Source organism: Nicotiana sylvestris, chromosome 5 (assembly GCF_000393655.2).
Source record: "Nicotiana sylvestris chromosome 5, ASM39365v2, whole genome shotgun sequence".
NCBI lineage: Eukaryota > Viridiplantae > Streptophyta > Magnoliopsida > Solanales > Solanaceae > Nicotiana > Nicotiana sylvestris.
Genome location: NC_091061.1, coordinates 163,271,714 through 163,286,185, shown reverse-complemented (window position 1 = coordinate 163,286,185; position 14,472 = coordinate 163,271,714). Strand labels below are relative to the sequence as shown.

General features: G+C 38.1%; 1 non-coding gene and 1 pseudogene across 1 annotated transcript; both read right to left on the bottom strand.

The window, feature by feature from the left end:
* Positions 1–9,736: 9,736 nt before the first annotated feature.
* Positions 9,737–11,660, bottom strand: LOC138891132 (mediator of RNA polymerase II transcription subunit 14-like; annotated as a pseudogene).
* Positions 11,661–11,953: 293 nt separating this feature from the next.
* On the bottom strand, positions 11,954–12,061 carry LOC138869914 (U6 spliceosomal RNA). Its single transcript, XR_011400154.1, has one exon. It is a non-coding gene; the product is annotated as a U6 spliceosomal RNA (small nuclear RNA).
* Between the last annotated feature and the right edge of the window lie 2,411 nt (positions 12,062–14,472).

Here is a 14,472-nt window from a genome sequence, read left to right as displayed (position 1 = left end):
CCGCATATCCAACAAAAACTTGACATGATCGTGCAGCTCCATCAATAAGTAGGTGCAATAAAAACTGAGGCCAAGGAACGAAAAAAGAACATGGATCATCTGGCCTCGGCTGAAATCCAGCTCCTAAGTAAAAAAGAGAAAACCTTGGTGCAAGCCAAGAAAATCAAGGAGCTCCAGTCCCAGTTGGGTTCGGCAGTTTCCAGTCGGAAGAAACTGGTCACGGAGCTCGAAGCTTCCAAATCGGAGATCAAAGCAACGAAGGCTAATGCTAATACAGTGGTGTCTATTTACCGAGCCGATGCCGAGGCCGTTTAGGTTCGAGCAAAGGAGATGGCCGAGCATGCCATATGTCAATCTCGAAGGGAGACCCTTGAGGAAATCCATGCTCGGGGCTTTGACCTCATAGCCGAGATCAAGAACATTAAGGAGCTCGAAGCTGAATCTAGGAGTTTAGCTTATCCCAATGATGATGATGAACCTGAGAGCTCGAGTGAATCCAAAAGTGGAGAAGACCCTGAGGGTGGAGATGCTACTCCTGAAGATGACCAGGCCACTTAGGCTTTTAAATAGGTATTGTGTTTCTGTCGAGGTCGCTTTGGCCTTTGTAAAGAACTTCTATCGGGTCGTGTTGCCCTTGTAGATGATTTTGATGTATATATAAAACCTTTTCCCTTCCATGTCTTCTGAATTTGTTGTCTTTTTTTTCATTTATACAAAGGTCAAAGCACCTTAGCATAAAATAATGGGTTGTATTCGAAGGTTTGAGATGGTAAGGACCGATAATAAGTACTGCCCTCGACCGTTTCTAATCGGTAGTCCCCGAGTGAATGTTCGTACTCGAACTGGGGTGGCTCTTAGGTTCGATAAATACATTCCAAGTGAGATGATTTGTTTGAGCTCGAATTAAGGTATCCTTTAGGCTTTGCAGTTGAGTGAGAATGGTTTCTTCGAACTCGAACTGAGGTAGCCCTTAGGCTTAATACTTAGTCCTTGATTCGGGGTAGAATGATTTCTCGAACTCGAAGTAATGTAGCCCTTAGGATTTATAGTCAATTGAGGATTTGCTCAAACTCGAAATAAGTTAGCCCTTGGGCTTAGCATTTAAGTGAGAATGATTTCTCGAACTCGAAGTAATGTAGCCCTTAGGCTTTGTAGTCGAGTAAGGATTTGCTCGAACTCGAAACAAAGTAGCCCTTGCGCTTAGCAGTCGGGTGAGAATGATTTCTCAAACTCGAAGTAATGTAGCCCTTAGGCTTTATACATAATCGTCGAGTGAGAGTGATTTGTTCGAACTCGGACTGAAGTGTCCCTTAGGCTCGATATATTCATAGAAATTAGATACAATAAATTCTTTGAGGGACCTCTTTTCGTTCTTGTGTAAAACAATCTTACACGCGTACATGTTTTATGCTTAAGGCTTGAGCAATCTACGTGGGTACGGTTCATTTGACCATTTGTCCCATACAATAATTTTGTCTTCTCGAGGACCTTTTAATATGAATCATTTTCTCTACCGCAGCTGATATCCGAGGATGTTACCCCCTAGTATTCGAGGTTGATCATAGAGAGAAGCCTCGGATACTGTTTATGCAATATATAACACTGATTCGATGTTCTAAGTTAGCACGATCCACTGTTGCCTCGTTAAAAAACTTGTTGAAAAACCCATTTGGGAAAAAATTGGTTCAAGGGAAAAAGAGTGCAACGCGTGCTTTCAGACCTCAAGTCTCGTATTATTCTTTGTTGTTTACCTACAATTGTTAGTTTTGAAATATCAACAAAAGAGAACGAATGGGGGTCGTACTTTAGCAGTAGTATCGTTTTAAGTGAGTTACATTCCAATTGTTAAGTATTTCTTCACCGTTCATTGTTCCGAGTTTATAAGATCCTTTCCTGGTAAGCTCGAGAATTTGGTATGGACCTCCCTGGTTCAGGACCAACTTCCCTTCGTTCGGATTCCGAGTGTTCAATATGACCTTCCTTAGCACTAAGTTCCCGATATTGAAATATCGAATATTGGTCCTTCGATTATAATACCTCTCGATCCACTATTTTTGGGCGGCCAATCGAACAAGCGCGGCTTCACGCCTCCCGTCCAATAATTCCATGATTGTATGCATGGCCTCGTTATTGGATTCCTCCGTGGTGTATCGAAATCTGATACTTGGTTCTCCGACTTTGACCGGTATAAGAGCTTCGGTGCCATAGACCAATGAGAACGGGGTGGCCCTGGTACTAGATTTTGAGGTCGTGCGATAAGCCCAAAGAACTTCGGGCAGGATCTCTTTCCATTTCCCCTTGGCACCGGTCAACCTCTTCTTTGGATTATGGTTTTGTTGGTCGACTCCACTTATCCATTCGCATTGGGGTGGTAAGGTGTCGATAAGATTATTTTGATCTTATGGTCTTCGAGAAATTTTAACTCTGCTGCCGATAAATTATTTCCCGTTGTCATATACAATTTCGGATGGCATCTCGAACCGGCATATGATATGTTCCTAAATGAAGTCGATGACTTATTTTTCCTAACTTTATCGTATGTTTGTGCTTCAACCCACTTAGAAAAGTAGTCAGCCATAAATAAAACAAATTGAGCCTCACGCGGTGCCCGTGGAAGGGGCCAACGATGTCCATTTCCCATTTCATGAATGGCCATGTTGACAAGATCGTATGCAGTGGTTCCTCGGGCTTGTGAATCATCGGAGCATGTCTCTTTCATCCGTCACATTTCCATACGAACTCCTTCGCATCTTTTTTCATATTGATCCAGTAATAACCGACTCTAATTATTTTTCAAACCAATAATTCAGCACCGGAGTGATTTCCGCAGGTTCCCCCGTGGATTTCCCTTAGAACATAATTGGTGTATCCTGGTCCCAGACGTATTGCTAATGGTCCATCGAACATTCTCCTAAATAAGATTTCGTACTTGGATAGGCTGAATCGAACTGCTTTTGTGTGCAGGGCCCTTGATTCTTTAGTATCTGAGGGTAGTTTCCATGTTTTCAAATATTTTATGTATTTGTTTCTCCAATACTAGGTTAGGCTTGTAGAGTTTATTTCGGCATGGCCGTTTTGCTACTACCGATCTCCTGATTTGTACAACTGCCTTCAATTTGAGCTCGGCATCTTCGATTGATGATCCTAAGTTTGCAAGGGCATCAACCTCACTATTTTGATCTCGAGGCACGTGCTATAAAGTCCATTCTCTGAACCGGTGCAGTATTACCTGCAATTTATCTAGATACCTTTGCATTCGTTCTTTTCTGACCTCGAACGTCCCGTTAACTTGGTTTACCACAAGTAGGGAGTCAGATTTAGCCTTATCACCTTCGTCGTCAAGCTTTTGGCTAGTTCAAGACCTGCAATCATGGCCTCGTTGTTAGTCAATTTCAGAGTTCTAATGGATTGTCTAATTATGTTGCCCGAAGGTGGATTTAACATGATGCCAAGTCCGGACCCCTTTACATTTGAGGCGCCATCTGTAAATAAGACCAGATTCCCGAGGACATCTTCGAGTTAACCGACAGTTCTCTATCAACCTCAGGTATTACGGCTGGTGTAAAGTCGGCCATAAAATCTGCCAAAATTTGCAATTTTAATAGTTGTCGAGGGTCGATACTCGATATTGTACCCGCTAATTTCTATGGACCATTTGGCCAATCGTCCCGAGAGTTAGGGCTTATGCATTACATTTCATAATGGGTAAGTTGTCACAAGTGCAACACATATAGGATGACATTGAAAATATGGTTTAAGGTTTCCTAGAGGCACTTAGCAAAGCGAGAGCCATTTTTTCTAGGTGAGGATATCTGATTTTAGCCTCACCTAAGGTTCTACTAACATAATAAATGGGAAATTGCATACCTCATTCTTCTCGAACCAGGACTCCACTTATCGCTGCCTCTGATACTTCCAAATACAAGTACAGTCGTTCATCCGCCCTCAGAGTGTGAAGTAGTGGTAGGCTCGATAAATAATGTTTTAGTCCTTTCAAGGCTTATTGGCATTCTGGGGTCCATGCAAAGCTATTTTTCTTCTTCAGTAGTGAGAAAAGATTGATGGCTTTTATGGGAGGATCTCGAGATGAATCGCCCCAGGGCGGCAATGCGCCCGGTTAGCCTTTGAACGACCTTCACATTATCGACTATAGCGATATCCTCAATAGCCTTGATCTTATCGGGGTTAATCTTGATTCCTCCGTTGGATACCATGAACCCGAGGAATTTTTCTGACCCGACCCCGAAGGCACATTTTTCCAGGTTCAGCTTCATGTTGTACTTCTTCAATATACTGAAGGTTTCTTGCAAATGTTTCAAATGGTCCTCTGCTCGGTGAGACTTTACTAACATATCATCAATATAAACTTCTATCATTTTTCCTATTTTCTCCTCAAACATTCGATTTACTAGACGTTGATAAGTGGGGTTTTTAATCCGAATGGCATTACGTTATAGCAGTACGTGCCATTTTTAGTAATGAAGGAAGTTTTTTCCTGGTCGGCGGGTTCGTCCATATTTGGTTATACCCGGAATAGGCATCGAGAAAACTAAGGATCTTGTGGTCGGCCGTGGCATCGATCATGCGATCGATATTGGGCAAAAGGAAAGAGTCTTTGGGACATGCCTTATTTAATCCTTATAATCTACACATATTCTCATTTTATTCCCTTTTTTAGGGACTACCACCACGTTTGCTAATCATTCCGAGTATTTAACCTCCCGAATGGGCCCTATTTTAAGGAGTTTAGATACCTCGTCCTTGATAAAAGCATGCTTTACTTCGGACTGGGGTCTTTGTTTCTGTTTGACCGATGTGATTTTTGAATCCAGACTCAGCTTGTGAGCGGTTATTTTTGGCTGAATTCTTGACATATCGAGGTGGGACCAAGCAAAACAATCAATGTTAGCTAGGAGAAATTGAATAAAAAATTTCCTGAGCTCGGGAGTTAACCTCGTGCCCAGGTATACCTTTCGATCGGGCAGATGTTCGATCAATGTAACCTGGTCCAACTTTTGGACCGTTGATTTGGAAAACATCTGGCACTATAAAAGATCGAGAGACCCCGTAATCGTCTCCCTTGAAAATCTTTTGCTGATCCGATTGTGTCGAGGCCGGTATCGGTGATTGCTATTTGGCCTCAAGGTTCGAGCTTGAACTTGGTTTCTTTGATGTTGTGAGTGTTGATATCGGAATCACCTCTTCGATGGCAAACATTTTTTTGTTGTGGGTTGTTCTTCGTAGATTGTCTTAATCCCTTCCGGGACCGGGAATTTTAGCACTTGGTGAAGAGTTGAGGGCACTGCCCTCATGTGGTGGATCCATGGCCTTCCGAGAAGGGCGTTGTACCTCATGTATCCTTTAATCACATAAAATTTAGTTCCACATATGACTCCTGTGGTATTGACTGGTAATGTGATCTCCCCTTTAGTGGTTTCACATTCCATGTTGAATCCATTAAGGACTCGGACTTCAGGCACGATCTTGTCTAGTAGCCCGGGCTGTTCTACGACCCTCGACTGAATAATGTTGGCTGAGCTACCTGAATCAATTAACACACATTTAATTCTAGTTTTGTTTACTAGTACAGATATTACCAGTGCATCGTTGTGACGTTTTATTATTCCTTTTACATCTTCATTGCTGAATGATAGGACTCCCTCCGATCCGTACTCTCGAGTTCGTTTTTCCTTGGTGACAGACACCCTAGTGCATTTCAATGTTGGTTCTTGTTGGATATCGACCACACCAATGATCATATTAATGACATATTGAGGTTCGGTATCCTTTTATTCTATTTTCCTGTTAGAATCCCTATTTCTGAAGTGATTCTTTGCTCGGTCGCTCAAGAATTCTCGAAGATGCCCATCATTGAATAGTTGGGATACTTCTTCTCTTAGTTGTCGACAATTTTCCGTTCTATGACCGTGAGTTCCATGGTTTGCACACCAAGCGGGGATCCCATTAAGCTGGATCAAATTGAAGAGATCGAGGACATTTGGCATCCCTGATTTTCCAGGTGGACATACGATAGCGGCTGTATCGATACTAAAGTTGTACTCTAATAGCCTCGGTGCTTCATTAGGCCCGATGGACCTGTCGAAACCATTTTGGTTATAAGCCCTCGACTATTTCGACCTTGATCATTTCTCCTTTAGTTTCTCACATGGTTCCGATCGGACCCGCTACTCCTCCGATCTTTATATGGCCGATATCGATCCCTATTTGATCTTGGCTCATGATCGGTGTCTCTCTTGATTCTTTCGAGGGTCCTGGTGGGATAAATGGACTCCGAAAAGGCTCCGACTTGACCATCTTCGACTCTGATTTTTGATTGATACCGATTGTGCACAGTGGTCCAAGTAGCGGTAGGATATTCTATTAAATTTTGCTTCAATTGTCGTGAAGCAATAGAGTTTCAAACGATGAGTCCCTGAGTGAAAGCTGTAAGCACATGATTTTTGCCCTATATGAGAATTACACCCAAAAAATTCAAAAATAAAATAATTTTTCTTGGTGTGCAATTTTTGTGATATTTTGTGTAACTATTTGTATGTTTGTCTATGCATGTTTATTTGTTAAATTAATAAAAAATACAAAAATAGGCATCTTTTGCATTTTTAGCATTTAATGTCCAAATGAACAATTTTATGCTTAATTATTACTTAATTGTGCGTTAATTGTTATTGGAAGTTAATTTGCGCTTTTATAACTTAATTTAGTTCTTAATAATAATTTAAGTACTTTTATAATTTAGTTTTAGAAAAATAAAAGAAGAAAAGAGAACAAAAATACAAAGAAAAATCGGATTGGGCCACTTCTTCAATTTCAAACCACAGGCCCAAATAATTGCCCAACTTTCCCCATGACCCGGTCCGTTTCAAACCGGGTCGATCCGGTCCGCTCCATTAACCCAACACCCCTTCTTCATTTTTGTCCAACACAAAACAAAACCGAAAAAATAAAAAATAAAAAGTGAATTATCACTATTAATAGTTTTATTTTTTGTTTTTTTTATATATAAAAAAATCCGAAAATATTTTATTTTATTTATTATTTTTATTTTAAAAATATATATATATATATATATATATATATATATATATATATATATATATATATATAGTAATTTCGGAAATGATTTTAAAAAAATAAAAAATAAAAAAATAAAAAAAAGTAAAAGAATGTAGAAAATTTTAAAAAAGTAAAAAGTTTTAAAAAATTTAAAAGTAAAATAAGGTTGGAATTAAAAAATAAATATAAAGGTATCTGAAAATTTAAAAAATTTAAAGTAATTGAAAGTAGCATTTTTAAAAGAAAAAGAAAAGATAGTGGTTTGTTTTTTAAAGAAAAGTTAAATAAAGTGAGATTCTCTTTTAAAAAAATAAAAAGTGGGATTTTAAATAAGATAAAGTAATTAAAGTTGGAATTTTAAAAATAAAAGTAAATAAAGGTGGGATTTCTTTTTCTAAAAAAATAAAAGCAATTTGTAAGTGGGATTTCTTTTAATTAAAAAAATAATAAAATAATAAAAAAACAAATCTGAAAATTTCGAAAATTTTGCTATAAATAGAAGAGAAAATTTAGGAAGAAGGGGTGGAAAAAAAAGAGGAAAAACTAGATAGAGAGAAGAAAAAAAGAGGGGGCGGAGTGAGAAGTATACACCCGATATACATTCTGGATACACTGAATATACAGGGGCAGAATTCATTTTGGAGAGTTTTGAAGTTGAAAAAGAATAGTTACTGTTTCATTGCCTCGCTTAAGATCTGAAATAGTCAGAACCTTCCTGCCTTTTACTTCTTCTCTATACTTGGAGTCGTTTATAGTCTCCTGGGTTTTCTACTATTCCTACTGTTACTGGTCTATTCCTGTGTTGCTGGACTGTCGTTGTTGTGCTACATTGTTACTACTGTTGCTGCTTCTCAGCTTCATCTTCTCTTGTTTTCCAATACCAGGTACACGAATGTAATACTAGTTATTGCAAGCTAAAAATGTGGAAGCATGAATACATATGAAGAATCGAATTTTGAAGTTTTAATTTCGCTTTTTCTCTGTTCCTTTTATTGATTGTATTTAGGCTATTTTATGTATTATTGAATAATAATTGGAATAAGAGAAAATAACATAAGTTAGTCTTTAATGAATCGGCTTGGCAAAACGGGTTAATTCACTAGCTATGAAGGTTCTAAGATTATCAACAGTAGGTTAATTGTGAACAAGTACTTAAATTTAGCTAAGGCATGAATTTGAACTAAATTTCGTGAATTAGGTATTAAGGCATGATTTGAGTTCAAACAAAATTAGAAGAACGTTTAAGTCTAATAAACTTTCTATTAAGCTTTAGTAATTATGGTTAAATCCAGTTTCAAATGGTTGTGAATAATTAATTCCAATAGTTTTTTTTATATATATAACAATGCGAGCTTCAATCTAACTATATTTGATTCTTTTGAATATTAGTTGTCAAATTTTTATTTTATTTATAATTTCGAATTTTTTTAGTAAAATTCTTGTTCATCAATATTTGTATTAATATAGCAATTAGTATGCCATGCTTAAAAAAAAAAAGCTCGTAATTAATTAGGATTTTCTTTATTTATTTTAGAGACTAATTTTAATAGAAAAGATGTAGTCGCTTTAGGATTTGTCCATTTAAAATAAATGAGATGAGCCTCGCCTAGTAAAATATATAGATTGCGGGGCCCTCACAAATGTATGTGTTAATTACTTAGAACTCGGGATCGGCCGCTTAGCGAACTTCACGGCCTTTTCTCAAAATAACCCTGCGCTAGTCGCTTTAGGCGCGTATTTAATAATGTTATCTCCTTAAACTCGGGTGCACATTTATGTGACCCAAATCCAAATCTCAACGAAATCGAAATGTGTCTCTAATCACGGGTACATTGATTGTGACGTGGTCTGAGATGTATTTCCATGACATTGCAAATTCTTTTTAATAATGAATGAGACGAGCCTCGACAAACAAAAAATGCACAAGCTGCGGGGCCCTCTAAATGTATATATTAAAATACTTAGAATTCGAGGACAGGCCGTTTAGCGAATTTTACGGCCTTCCCCAAAATAACAAGACGCTAGTTGCTTTAGGCGCGCCTTTAATAATTTATTTTCCTTAACTCGGGTGCACATTTATGTGACCCAAATCCAAATCTCAACCGAGTCGAGATATGCCAAACAACTACGGGTGCATTGATGTAACGTGGTTCGAGATATGTTTCCACGACGTTGCAATTCTCGTAAAATAATAACAATAAGTAAGAAAGCGGTAAAAAGATAAAATTTTGCACATAAGTTCATATTTGTATAAAATCAGATAATCAAGCCGAATATAACAGTTGAGCGACCGTGCTAGAACCACGGAACTCGGGAATGCCTAACACCTTCTCCCGGGTTAACAGAATTCCTTATCCGGATTTCTGGTGCGCAGACTGTAATATGGAGTCATTCTTTTCCTCGATTCGGGATTAAAATTGGTGACTTGGGACACCCTAAATCTCCCAAGTGGCGACTCTGAAATAAATAAACGAATCCCGTTTCGATTGTCCTTTAATTGGAAAAAACTCCCTTGTACCCTCGCGGGTATGTCAAAAGGAGGTATGACAGCTCTGGCGACTCTGCTGGGGGATTTTTAGAGCTACTACATATACGTATATAGTCAGCACTACATATACGTATATAGTCAGCACTACATATACGTACTGTTTAGAGCTACTTCCGTGTAATATCTGTTTCACGATCCAATGCCTGCAGCAACACCACCACCATCCCTCATCCCCTGAAGGTACGCATGTTGTGTTCTCTGAGCACTGTCTGCAACAACCCTTAACCTTCCCTGATTGACATCACCAGCAGAATTCCCATTCACTTCTACTGTTCGAGCCACCCTTTGTTTGCATCTTTCCCAGTCATCAACCCTCAGCCAGCATGCCCGTCCACCGTGACTTCCCTCCATTCCCAGAAACAATACATTCGGGTTCTCACCAAACGCATATCTCAACCTGACAGACACACAGTAAGGCAACCACGCAGCACCACCAGCAGCGTTAATATGAGGTATGTGTGCATGATCAAGAACAACCGTCAGCGCAAAATCGACAGAATTATGAGCCCGATCATAGTGAATGTTGCTTTTGGAAGCAGATGTATTTTCTGAGCTACCATCAATACTACATCCAGCATGATTCTCAAGACACAATTCAATACGGGATTTTTGTGTAGGGACCATATCACCCCCTTGCACTTGAGACAACCCTTTCTTCCATGCAATGAGTTTCAGGAATTCTCTCAAAACTGAAATAGGTAACGTCAAAAGTGTAATGAATGATGCAACACGAGAAGCGTCATATGGCTCTGATGCAACACGGCGGCTGAAGTAATCACATATTTCTCCTATTTCGGCTTGTGTTAATTCCTCTTGGGCACTTCCGGGATTTTGCTACTGCTGCTGTTGCGACTGATGAAACCTCTTGACACTAATAACTTGCAGGAGAAGCTGAACCCTGTGAACACTAACAGCAAATACGTAGCCCCCCACAAAAAAGCGTAAGGCTGGCTGCTCCTGATCCAAATTCAACAATGCACCTTCATTATCCTTCAGAATTGATCCCAAAATCTCCTTCAGAAGGTCCGGTAACTGAGCAAAGAGCCACAGCACCCCAAGGTATTTTAGAATGCCTCTGAGAACCTTCTTGAGAGCAACAAGAGGAACCCATCCACCACCATACCCTCCATCATCGCCAAGGCCAATAATTGCAGTATTTAGTTCTCCTCTGACATGAGCAGGTACACCAGTACCAGGTGGTCTGCGCAAAGGCATCCCTGCATTCACCACTGCTAAGTTCGATGCTGAGGGTAGGCCATTTGCAGTACGGTTGAAACCAGTTACAGCATTTGCTGGACGAACTAATCCAGTAGAATTAGAGAGATTAGTCCTGTTCGTATTTGCAGCTGGAAGTTGTGAACCAGCATTTAAACTATTTGAGTTAGTCAATCCAACTGCTTGTTGAGAACCAGTAAAGTTAGAATCAATTCCATTCAGCTCCTGGGAAACATGCTCCATGATGAAAGGTCGAAATTGTGGACATGGCAGTGATCCTCCAACTTCTGGCCCCCCTTTAGGCGGTGTTGCTGGTTGCAACCAAACCTGATCTCCAGCAAAACACCTCATATCAACAGCAAATTTTTTCCGATAAATGATGCGAATCCAGTACGGACCACGAAGTACCACAGAGACATCTATGGGCAACAATGAGCTAGGAACAATGCCAGGACCACCTCTTCCTGCAGCTGCTGCGGCAGCTGCCAACATTGCAGCACTAGGATGGTGCGTGCCAAGTGCACCCACAGTAACTGAAACCGGATTAACTCCAGGTCCGGATGCAGGCTGATTTATTCTAGTGCTTACATTGCTTGGTAAAGATGGAACATAACTAGTCTGCTTTGCAACAGAAGACATAGGCGCTGTAACACCAGGAACACCAGAAACTGGAGCTGCTCGTGCCGGCCGCGTTGCAGCAGCAAGAGCATGCAAGGGTCCTGCAGTGAGACGGATGCAGTCCAAAAGGGATGCAACTTCAGCACCGTTGATGAAATCTTCAAGAAACTGTGAGTTCGTCAACCACAGTAAAATAGAAGTCATTATGAATTGGAACCACAACGGAAGTTTTGAGGTTAAAATATGGAGAAGTCTGACAAAAGGATAAAATAAGATAGAATGCAGTGCCACCACATGCAGAATCTTTCGCAGGAATTCCATAGCTTAAACCACAATAACTGAATAACATAACCAACCAAAGTATAGATTCAAGCTCTCAAGAAAACTCCAATTATAGGATCATATGCATTTTAAGGCTCATTGTATTGCAGACAAGGAAAAAAAGAAAGGACAGGAGAAAAACAGCACATGTTATACGTAATAACACGGAAAGCAAACAAAAATTTGGACCATTTCTCGATTTGTGCGTGTCATCCTTGCGCAGGGGCCATGCTAATCTTCTCTGTATCGTTCCAATTTTATCGTTCCAAATATAAAAAAAATTCGAAAATATTTTATTTTATTTATTATTTTTATTTTAAAAAATATATATATATATATAGTAATTTCGGAAATGATTTTAAAAAAATAAAAAAAAGTAAAAGAATGTAGAAAATTTTAAAAAAGTAAAAAGTTTTAAAAATTTAAAAGTAAAATAAGGTTGGAATTAAAAAATAAATATAAAGGTATCTGAAAATTTAAAAAATTTAAAGTAATTAAAAGTAGCATTTTTAAAAGAAAAAGAAAAGATAGTGGTTTGTTTTTTAAAGAAAAGTTAAATAAAGTGAGATTCTCTTTTAAAAAAATAAAAAGTGGGATTTTAAATAAGATAAAATAATTAAAGTTGGAATTTTAAAAATAAAAGTAAATAAAGGTGGGATTTCTTTTTCTAAAAAAATAAAAGCAATTTGTAAGTGAGATTTCTTTTAATTAAAAAAATAATAAAATAATAAAAAAAACAAATCTGAAAATTTCGAAAATTTTGCTATATATAGAAGAGAAAATTTAGGAAGAAGGGGTGGAAAATAAAGAGGAAAAACTAGATAGAGAGAAGAAAAAAAGAGGGGGCGGAGTGAGAAGTATACACCCGATATACATTCTGGATACACTGAATATACAGGGGCAGAATTCATTTTGGAGAGTTTTGAAGTTGAAAAAGAATAGTTACTGTTTCATTGCCTCGCTTAAGATCTGAAATAGTCAGAACCTTCCTGCCTTTTACTTCTTCTCTATACTTGGAGTCGTTTATAGTCTCCTGGGTTTTCTACTATTCCTACTGTTACTGGTCTATTCCTGTGTTGCTGGACTGTCGTTGTTGTGCTACATTGTTACTACTGTTGCTGCTTCTCAGCTTCATCTTCTCTTGTTTTCCAATACCAGGTACACGAATGTAATACTAGTTATTGCAAGCTAAAAATGTGGAAGCATGAATACATATGAAGAATCGAATTTTGAAGTTTTAATTTCGCTTTTTCTCTGTTCCTTTTATTGATTGTATTTAGGCTATTTTATGTATTATTGAATAATAATTGGAATAAGAGAAAATAACATAAGTTAGTCTTTAATGAATCGGCTTGGCAAAACGGGTTAATTCACTAGCTATGAAGGTTCTAAGATTATCAACAGTAGGTTAATTGTGAACAAGTACTTAAATTTAGCTAAGGCATGAATTTGAACTAAATTTCGTGAATTAGGTATTAAGGCATGATTTGAGTTCAAACAAAATTAGAAGAACGTTTAAGTCTAATAAACTTTCTATTAAGCTTTAGTAATTATGGTTAAATCCAGTTTCAAATGGTTGTGAATAATTAATTCCAATAGTTTTTTTTATATATAACAATGCGAGCTTCAATCTAACTATATTTGATTCTTTTGAATATTAGTTGTCAAATTTTTATTTTATTTATAATTTCGAATTTTTTTAGTAAAATTCTTGTTCATCAATATTTGTATTAATATAGCAATTAGTATGCCATGCTTTCTTAAATAAAAAAAAGCTCGTAATTAATTAGGATTTTCTTTATTTATTTTAGAGACTAATTTTAATAGAAAAGATGTAGTCGCTTTAGGATTTGTCCATTTAAAATAAATGAGATGAGCCTCGCCTAGTAAAATATATAGATTGCGGGGCCCTCACAAATGTATGTGTTAATTACTTAGAACTCGGGATCGGCCGCTTAGCGAACTTCACGGCCTTTTCTCAAAATAACCCTGCGCTAGTCGCTTTAGGCGCGTATTTAATAATGTTATCTCCTTAAACTCGGGTGCACATTTATGTGACCCAAATCCAAATCTCAACGAAATCGAAATGTGTCTCTAATCACGGGTACATTGATTGTGACGTGGTCTGAGATGTATTTCCATGACATTGCAAATTCTTTTTAATAATGAATGAGACGAGCCTCGACAAACAAAAAATGCACAAGCTGCGGGGCCCTCTAAATGTATATATTAAAATACTTAGAATTCGAGGACAGGCCGTTTAGCGAATTTTACGGCCTTCCCCAAAATAACAAGACGCTAGTTGCTTTAGGCGCGCCTTTAATAATTTATTTTCCTTAACTCGGGTGCACATTTATGTGACCCAAATCCAAATCTCAACCGAGTCGAGATATGCCAAACAACTACGGGTGCATTGATGTAACGTGGTTCGAGATATGTTTCCACGACGTTGCAATTCTCGTAAAATAATAACAATAAGTAAGAAAGCGGTAAAAAGATAAAATTTTGCACATAAGTTCATATTTGTATAAAATCAGATAATCAAGCCGAATATAACAGTTGAGCGACCGTGCTAGAACCACGGAACTCGGGAATGCCTAACACCTTCTCCCGGGTTAACAGAATTCCTTATCCGGATTTCTGGTGCGCAGACTGTAATATGGAGTCATTCTTTTCCTCGATTCGGGATTAAAATT